The 9,002-nt window shown below is 29.7% G+C and overlaps 1 pseudogene across 1 annotated transcript; it reads left to right on the top strand.

Annotated features, from left to right (window-relative positions):
* The first annotated feature begins 2,594 nt into the window (after positions 1-2,594).
* On the top strand, positions 2,595-6,907 carry LOC107616648 (uncharacterized; annotated as a pseudogene). The gene is made up of 7 exons (XR_015899948.1): positions 2,595-2,711; positions 2,833-3,321; positions 3,773-3,928; positions 4,053-4,160; positions 4,925-5,029; positions 5,671-5,712; positions 5,799-6,907. The product of XR_015899948.1 is annotated as an uncharacterized LOC107616648 (transcript).
* Positions 6,908-9,002: the final 2,095 nt, after the last annotated feature.

Genomic DNA, 9,002 nt, shown 5'->3' with positions numbered 1-9,002 from the left:
ATAATTAGAACTTGATTACAAATAAAAGTAAATTAGAAATGCACATAAAAATAAAATATTTTCATTTATTTTTTTCATAATATTGAATGAATTAATAACATACTAAAAGATAATATATTTAATGAAATATTTTTAATCGGATACATTATTTTTATTCAGTTTACTAATATATTTAAGAAAAATAATCAAGAGTCTTAAACTATCTTTTTAATTATTAAATAAATACAAACCTCTACATATTTAGACGTAATTAAGTTTACTAATATATCTTAATTATTTTTTTTTATAACTAAAATCATTAAAAACAAATCTATGTGAAAGTATGTCTAATATCTTACCGGATCGTTCAAATCACTCAGAATAATATATTTCTATGTCTAATATCTACTGCACACTATTTCTATGAAAGTATCCACATTATGGCAACATATTTCATGTTTAACATAAACATTAAAGGAAGAACAAAATCAACTTCAAAGTCGTCTACTCCGACAACGTGTCACGTGGCGTTCAGCCTATTAATGTCCACATTGTGTTAATCGGCGCGCGTCATAATCTTCAAGTAATCCATAGATTTGATTAGAAAAGAGTAAAATGGGAGAAAAGTAAAAGAAATGAAGGATTTCAAGCTTTCACATGTGCTGTGAACGAAACTCTTATATATAGGCGTTCTTATTTTTATTTCGTTTACAGTGTAAACGAAATAATTATTCACGTATTTCGTTTACACTGTAAACAAAATAAGCTCGTTACACAACACGTGTATAAATATCATACGACCGCTACATTTTTAATCTTATTTCATTTATAGTGTAAACAAAATACGTGAATAATTATTTCGTTTACACTGTAAACGAAATAAGTCATACAATGCAATTTCGTAAAAAAATTGCAAAATGTTTATTTTCATAAATAAAATATTTATTTAATTTATTTAAAAACAAAATCCATAAAAAAGGTTGTGGATAGAAGCAAAAAGAAAATATAATTGTTCTTTGAGTCTCCAGAACGAAAAGTATTATTACTTTATTAGTTAATCATTGTGGTCACGGAAAAAACTATGATGCTACATAATTAAATTATTTGGATAATTAAATTTAATTAAATTAATTTAATAATTTACTGATATAATAAAAATTAATTGAAATAAAAGAAGAAAAAATTGATTGAATTTAATTAAAAAATAATTTATTTATTTAGTATTTCTCAAAAAAAAAAAAAAAAAACACACTCTCTTTATTATATACTACGATATTAATAGATAATAAAATAATAAATATGAAATTAATTCATTATAGTCAAATGTGTTTATTAATTTACTCTTTGTTTGTTAAATATGTGTAAAAGAAAAAGAAATTAGTTAGTGGTATAATCAATTTGGATTCTTCATAATTTTCTCAAATTTATTAATAGGTTATTGTATTTTAACAGTTTGTAATTAAATTTTTCATACATTATAAAAGTCTGTGATAAGATGTTTGCCATTATAGGTATATTCTTATAAAGGCTTAATTGAAAGAAATTGTAAATAATAAGAACTTGATTACAAATGAAAGTAAATTAGAATTGCACAAAAAAATAAAATATTTTCATTTATTTTTTCCATGATATTGAATGAATTAATAGCATACTAAAAGATAATATATTTAATGTAATGTTTTTTAATCGGATACATTATTTTTATTCAGTTTACTAATATATTTAAGAAAAATAATCAAGAGTCTTAAACTATCTTTCTAATTATTTTCCCAATTTATTTTAAAAAAACTTTGTATTTTTCATCATTTGTATGTTTTCAAAAAAATTATATATATAGTTTGGAAAATGAATTACAATTCTTAATGATTACTCTATAATTAAATTCATATAATATAATTATAAAATATTTATTTCTTAATTTTTTATCTGAAAATACATAATTGTCTTCTATTATATTTTCATAATAATAAAGGACAAATAGACTTCACCCAATTTAAAAGAAATATGAAACATTGATGTATAATTTAATTTGTGATTCAGTCTTTATCACTTAAATTTTTTTTAATTTAGTTCGTATAAGTATATACTTAGGAAATTTATAAAAATTCAATTAGAAATTTAGTAAAATTATGAATACAGATAATTAGACCTTAGTTAAAATAGTAAATACTTTACACTTCAATCATAAGAATTAGACCATAGTTAATTTAGTAATAGATTTTTAATATGTATAATATTTTTAATTAAAAAGAGAAAAATGAAAAACCACAAGGGAGAGTCAGAAAAACCCTGGCAGAAGTAGAAATACAGAATAAGTGGATTTTAGATGGTCTATAATTCGATGTTTAACTTTTACTTAATTTATTTTTTATGATAAATTTTAAATATTTAATAATTATTTATTTTTATACTTTTAAAATTAAATATTAATTTTTAATAAGTTAGACAACTTTTAAGCTTATAGAATAATAGAATATAATGGTTCTTTGAGTTTGAGAAGGGCAACATATTATACACGATTCTGGTGAGAAGATATTATGTCCTGGTCTGATTTCTTATAATATAGTACAGACGATAGCATATATAATTAGCTAAACTAGATTGTATAAGTGTCTATCTCCAAATTTGGTGCCTGCTCTCGCTGACGACAATATACCAAATAGATTTTCGTTCCGTCATGGAGAGACCAAAACCAGTTTCTGCTGCACAAGGAAGCTCATCAAGGAATCCAGGTTACTTTAATTTATTAATTAGTTATCATGTATAAATAAAAATATATATAAATATCTTTATCTATACATATTTCTTTATGTCCGCCTATATATATTTTAAAATTTTGAATCAAACATACAGATGAAACAGAAGCAAATACGAAAAAATTACTGGAGGCAGTGCGAAGGGGAGACTTAGAGGAGACCTTAAAGTTGGCGGCGGTGGAGACAGGAGCAATCAGGGCAGAGGTGATGACGTACTGGCGCGGAAGAGCACTTCATATTGCACTTACGTTCGGGCATTTGCACATTGTTGAGAAGTTAGTGCAACTCATGTCACCGGAGGATCTTGAGCTGGCAACTGATTCAAACACAGTGTTGTGTTCTGCTGTTTTAAATAAGGACGAGAATTTTAACATTTGAGCTGCAAAATGCATCGTCGCAAAACATGATAGGTTGCTCACTCTTCCAACCCCATATTATTGGATTCCGGTGACATGGGCTGTTGAATTGGGCCACAATGAACTGGCTCGCTATTTGTATTCTGTCACACCATTTCATGTGTTGCGCCCTGAAAATGGCAAATATGGCGCTGATCTTCTCGTCAGGTGCTACTATTCCAAGATGTTTGGTAAAAATATCCTCCCTTCGGTTTCAATTCAATAATATTATTTTATGAGAAATGTTAGGGTGCCAGCAATTTTGGTGTTTTGTAATCATCAATTGGCCATCAATAATGTTTTTAATGGTATGAGATTACATCTAATGATGGAAAATCACTCACTTTTATTTTGATGGTTAAGTATTGGCCAGAAAACATAAAAGTTGCTGGCCCTAGACTTTTCCTTATTTTATATAAAGTAGCAAAGTTTAGTTGGTTCTTTACTCAATTAAATTACTCTCTCTAGAATTTGTCTTATTTCATCAACATGAGTGTTTTTAAATTGTAATTATATGGCGGAAGTTTTCCATTGTAAATTAGTATCATATCACAATTGCATCTTGATGCCTTTGCAAGAATGGCCATAATTTAACACATTTTTTAGATGTGGCTAGTTAAATGGTGCGTGCATATTAATTAGATGTGGCTGTGGACTTGTTGAGGCGTTGTCCAAGATTAGCAATGCGTAATCAGGGTCAGGGAGCTGGGGATAACTTATTGTTGACGTTAGCAAAAGCACCTTCCTCGTCACTAGATCAAATACAGTTACCATCTTGGAAAAGATGGTTGTATGAAAGTAAGTTAAAGTTTTATTTTTTATTTTATTTTTCTCTCTTCCAAGTACTATTAAAATAAAGAAAGTAGCTTATATTATATGTATGACTAAATTCACATTTACACTTGCTTATACAACAATAAAGGGATCCACGTGCACCTAGCCCATGAATTTGCCCTAGATGAAGTTGTTAATCTCGTTGCGGAAGTTAATGACAGCATCAGAGATAATTATGCAAGGAGTGCTGGTAGTGGTGAGTTCATGTGTACATTTCAAATATCCTTCCATCTTGGATCATGTAACCTAACTCTATATTCATTGAAATTAGGCTTAATTATTGTTGGAATATTAGTTAATTTTTTATTGTAAAAATATTTTTTAACTTTTGTTTTTTAGAGATTTAGAATTTAATATTAGAATTTAGTATGTAAAATTTAAAGAATAATACGAAGGAGCTAACTTTTTTTTAGTGAATATCAGTCAATTTCTTACAATTAGTTTATGTATTATATTTCATAAATAGTAACTCGAGATTAATTATAAAATTTATCACTTTAATATTTAACTTTAGTTTAATTAAAATTTTATATAAAGCAACAAAATTTAATTGAATCTTCACTGAAATAAACGGTCTCTAAAACTTGTCTTATTTTATTATTTTATTAATATAAATATTTTAAATTATAATTATATGACAGTTATATATTGCAATACGAGGACTGTTTTCAGGGAATAGATCATCTTCAGTAGAAAAAAAACTGGATGGTATTCAGTATAAGATTTTACTTTTTATTGCTCTTTCTCTCTTATTTAATTTTGATATCATTTATAAAATTAAAAATAAAAGATCACACTTTATTCTCTCAAATGTTAAAAAAAATGGAGAGGATGCATTTTCCTGTTTTCATGGTAAATTAGTATCACATTACAATTGCATCTTGATCCTTTTTGGTAATGGCTGTAATTTAACACAATTTTTAAATGTGGCTAATTAAATGATGCGTGCATATTAATTAGATGTGACTCTGGACTTGGTGAGGGATTGGACAAAATTAGCAATGCGTGATCAGGGAGCTGGGGATAAAAGCCAATTCCCATCTTGGAAAAGATGGTTGTATGAAAGTAAGTCAAAGTTTTATTTTAGTTTAATTTAATTTTTTATTTTTTTTCCCTCTCTTCCAAGTACTACTAAAATTACGAAAGTAGTTATTTTATTTTAATTTAGAATTAATAAAATTTCACTAAAAAAAGTTAGCTTTTTAATTAAACTCTTTGAAAAAAATCACTTTTTAATTTTTTTGAGTAATATTAAGAAATTAAATTTTTTAGCTAATATCAGTTAATTTTCTAAAAATTAATTCTAAATTTTAAATTATAAATTTTAAAATAAAATTGACTAATATTAACTAACAAAAAATTAGTTCTTTATACTTTTTCTTTTCAGCTTCAAATCCTTTTCTTGGTCAATTGCTACAACGAAGAATTTGTGATTACACCGATTTTTAGTTTTATATACACTCGTTAAAGAACCAAAAGTTGAATTCTTTGTATAGGAAAAAAAAAAAACTTCTAATAGTAGTTATTACATCAGATTCCTTGAACAATTCCTAATTTTTGTTTCTTAATATATTTTCTTGTTAGAGTAATTGTTAATTAGCAAATATATATGCCATGGAACTCAGCTTGTACGTTTGCTCGAATTTTGGCATTTTCATTTGTATCATTTTTCCCCTAATTATTTTTTTACGATGATGTGTATGTAGGGTTACTGCTCGGATTGGTTGGGAATATCGACAATTTATTAGGTACCATAAGAAATCCTTTTTAAGATTCCTTCAATAATATGAAATTTCACATGAAAATATTTAGATTTTTGACACGCATACAACAGGAATTAAGAAAATACGCGAAGCAAAGTTAGGTCACCAACAATATCTTGCACTCTTACGTGCTACATGTAGAGGAGTGACTCCTTTAAATGATAAAGAAATACAAGAAAGTGGAATAAGGAATGCGATATTTGAGGCAGCAAAACGAGGGAACGCTGTATTCATTGTGGAAGCATTAAAGGTGCACTTTACACTTTATGCGATCCATGATGAAAAAAGGAGGCGCATATTTTCCCTCGCTGTGGAGTATCGTCAAGCAAACGTTTACAATCTTATTCATGGCCTTAGTGCGAAGCCTTTTCTTTCAACCTCCATAGATTACTTTGGAAATTCCATGCTACACATGGCAGGAATGCTAGCTCCTCCAATACAACTTAGTCCGATTCCTGGGGCCCTTTTACAGATGCAAAGAGAATTGCAGTGGTTTAAGGAAGTGGAGAGTATCACAACACCTATGATAAGAGAACGTTTAAACGATAACAATTTGACACCCAGAGCATTGTTCACAGAACAACATACCAATTTGGTGAAAGAAGGTGAGAAATGGACCAAAGAAACAGCTAGTTCTTGCGGTGTTGTAGCAGCTCTTGTAGCTACCATCACTTTTGCTGCTGCTTTCACTGTTCCCGGTGGCAATGACCAAAGCAAGGGATATCCAATTTTCTTGCATAAAAAGCTATTTCTATTGTTTATAATATCAGATGCAGTGTCACTCTTCTCTTCCACAACTTCACTGCTTATGTTTCTGGGTCTCCTCACTTCTCGCTATGCAGAGGATGATTTTCTCAACTCACTGCCTACAAAGCTGATGATAGGCCTTTCCACCATGTTCATCTCTCTTGCAACCATGATGGCTGCGTTTTGTGCTTCTCTTTTCCTTATGCTCCAAAATCGATCATGGATCGTCATTCCTGTGACTCTGCTTGCCTCTGTTCCGGTTACTTTATATATTTGGTTGCAATTTCCATTGCTTGTTCTGATCTTTAAGTCAACCTATGCACCAGGCATCTTTGATAGAAATATTAAGCCTTGGCTTTGAGATTAATAAACTAAAAGCTAGCTAAGTAGCCAGTGTGGTGTTCAACTTTGATGAATTCTTATTGTGTTTGAACATTTCAATCTAATCATCATTTGGTTTATAGTTTTCTCTTCTTCTTTGTATTGCAATATAATGTACCATTTTTTTTTTTATAAAATTATTGGAAAAAGAATAAAAGGTAACCATTTCTCTTTCTCTACTCTGCTGCGTGGACGGTTATGAACTGCAATAATTGGTTAGTTTGTTAGTCTTCTAGTGATTTTTTTAATTGCTCTTACTTCATGGAAATTATTTGTCCAAATTTCAAAGTATACTTGATCTCGTATCTTTTTCTTTTTCATCATATTCTAAGCGCAGAATTGTTCACTGTTAAGTGGCATGATGAATATTACGTAAAATATTTCTAATTCAAAGAAGTTAAACAAAAATACTATTTGCGGGTAAACATCAATCACTAAATTTCTAAAACCGGTTAATAATTTATTCTTCAGATTCAGTTTGGTTTGATCCCGCCGGTTTATATAATCTGGACCGGATCGTGCTTAATTTTTTTTTTTAAATTTCTAATACGACCTCGTTCATCAGCCTTATGCCCTATCCCCTTTCTCTCGTCAATGTCTCACTAAAGCTCGAGCTCTCATCTCTCTCTGTGACTCATTGGTTCTCACACTCAGTCGCGCTCGCGTGCTCCCCCTGTGTTCGTCGTTGCCGAACGACAGAAGAAGAAGATCCCGGGACTAATCATCGTCATCGCTTCCCGTCTCATTACTATCTCGCACTTAGTCGCGCACCTTCCTTGTGCTCATCGTTGCTGGCGGCAGAAGAAGCATGTTCGAGAAGGAGCACGGTTCTGTCCCTCGTAGAGAGATTCTATGACTCTTCATAAGGTAAACTCAACCGCTACAATTCCATCACTTGATTTGAGTGATGGTTAAGTAAAGTTGCATTCTTATTTAGTATGTAGTTTACTTGCTTGTTAAATGTAAAATTCGGTAAATTAATAAATAATTAACTAATAAATTAATTATGAGTCTAAAAAATTAAGAAATTAAATTTTATATTTTAGAAAAGTAAAAATATTTAGAATGCATATTAAAACATTAATCTTAAATATTCTGATTTGAAATTAGAGCCAACGGGTCAAATCGTATTGGGCCCAAAGCCCAATATATAAAAGCCAAGACTCAACCTTCTCTCCTCCTAACACACATGAAACACGCTGCATTGAGGGAAGGAGCAAAGGAAACCTAACCTCCATTTTCAATCCAATCTTCTATTCCTCATAACTTTCAATTTTGAGCTCCGATTGCCGCACCGTTTGCGGCCACGCGACCACCTTGTCGAGCTCTTTAAATCCATTGTGAACAAAATTATAAGAAATTTAAATTTCTCATCCAATTCTCCACCCCCTTCATTTTCTTGATTTTGGTTCATGGGTATTGAGAATTTCAGTATTTTAATGGTTTAAGGTTAAACTAGCTTGGGTTTTATCTAATTGTTCAGTGGATAAGGTAAGAAACTACTAAACTCTTATGAATTATTGATTTAGTGAAATCTAGTATTGATTTTCGGTGAATTGTATAAAATTAGATTGAATTTCATGTTGAAGCTTGTTGAGTTGATTGGATACTTGAAAGCTTGTGGACAAGGAGTTTTGTGGCTTAGGGAAGAATCAGCCAAGGTATGGTTTTTGTTTCTTATAGATAATATATAATATTATGTGAAAACTTAGGTTAACTGCGATATGATAGGCTTGAATATTTTGAATGGTTGGATTTGATGAAATTAATGTATGTATATACATATGTGATGAGTATGATGCTGAATTGATAATGAAAAGTTGATAATTTAGGTGATTAAATGATTGATAGTAGAGGACTAGTGTTTGGCGATGTACGAGAATGCTTGGTGTTGTTTTAGTTGTGATTTGGTTGGTTTTGGATTGAGAATTTTGAAAAACTAGAGTATTTGAGCTTTTGGTAAAAACTGAATTTTTGACCAATTTCGGCGGGGCATAACTTGGCTTCCGGACCCCCAAATCTTGTGAAACTTATTTTGAATAAAAATTTGGTCCGAAAAATTTATAACGTTCGAAGAACAAATTGAAAATATTTTTTTTTGAAAAAATTATTGGCGTTAGAAGTTTGGTGTAAAAAAATGATTTTTT

Source organism: Arachis ipaensis, chromosome B9 (genome assembly GCF_059453495.1).
Source record: "Arachis ipaensis isolate K30076 ecotype BB chromosome B9, ASM5945349v1, whole genome shotgun sequence".
NCBI lineage: Eukaryota > Viridiplantae > Streptophyta > Magnoliopsida > Fabales > Fabaceae > Arachis > Arachis ipaensis.
This window is presented reverse-complemented; position numbering and strand designations above follow the sequence as displayed.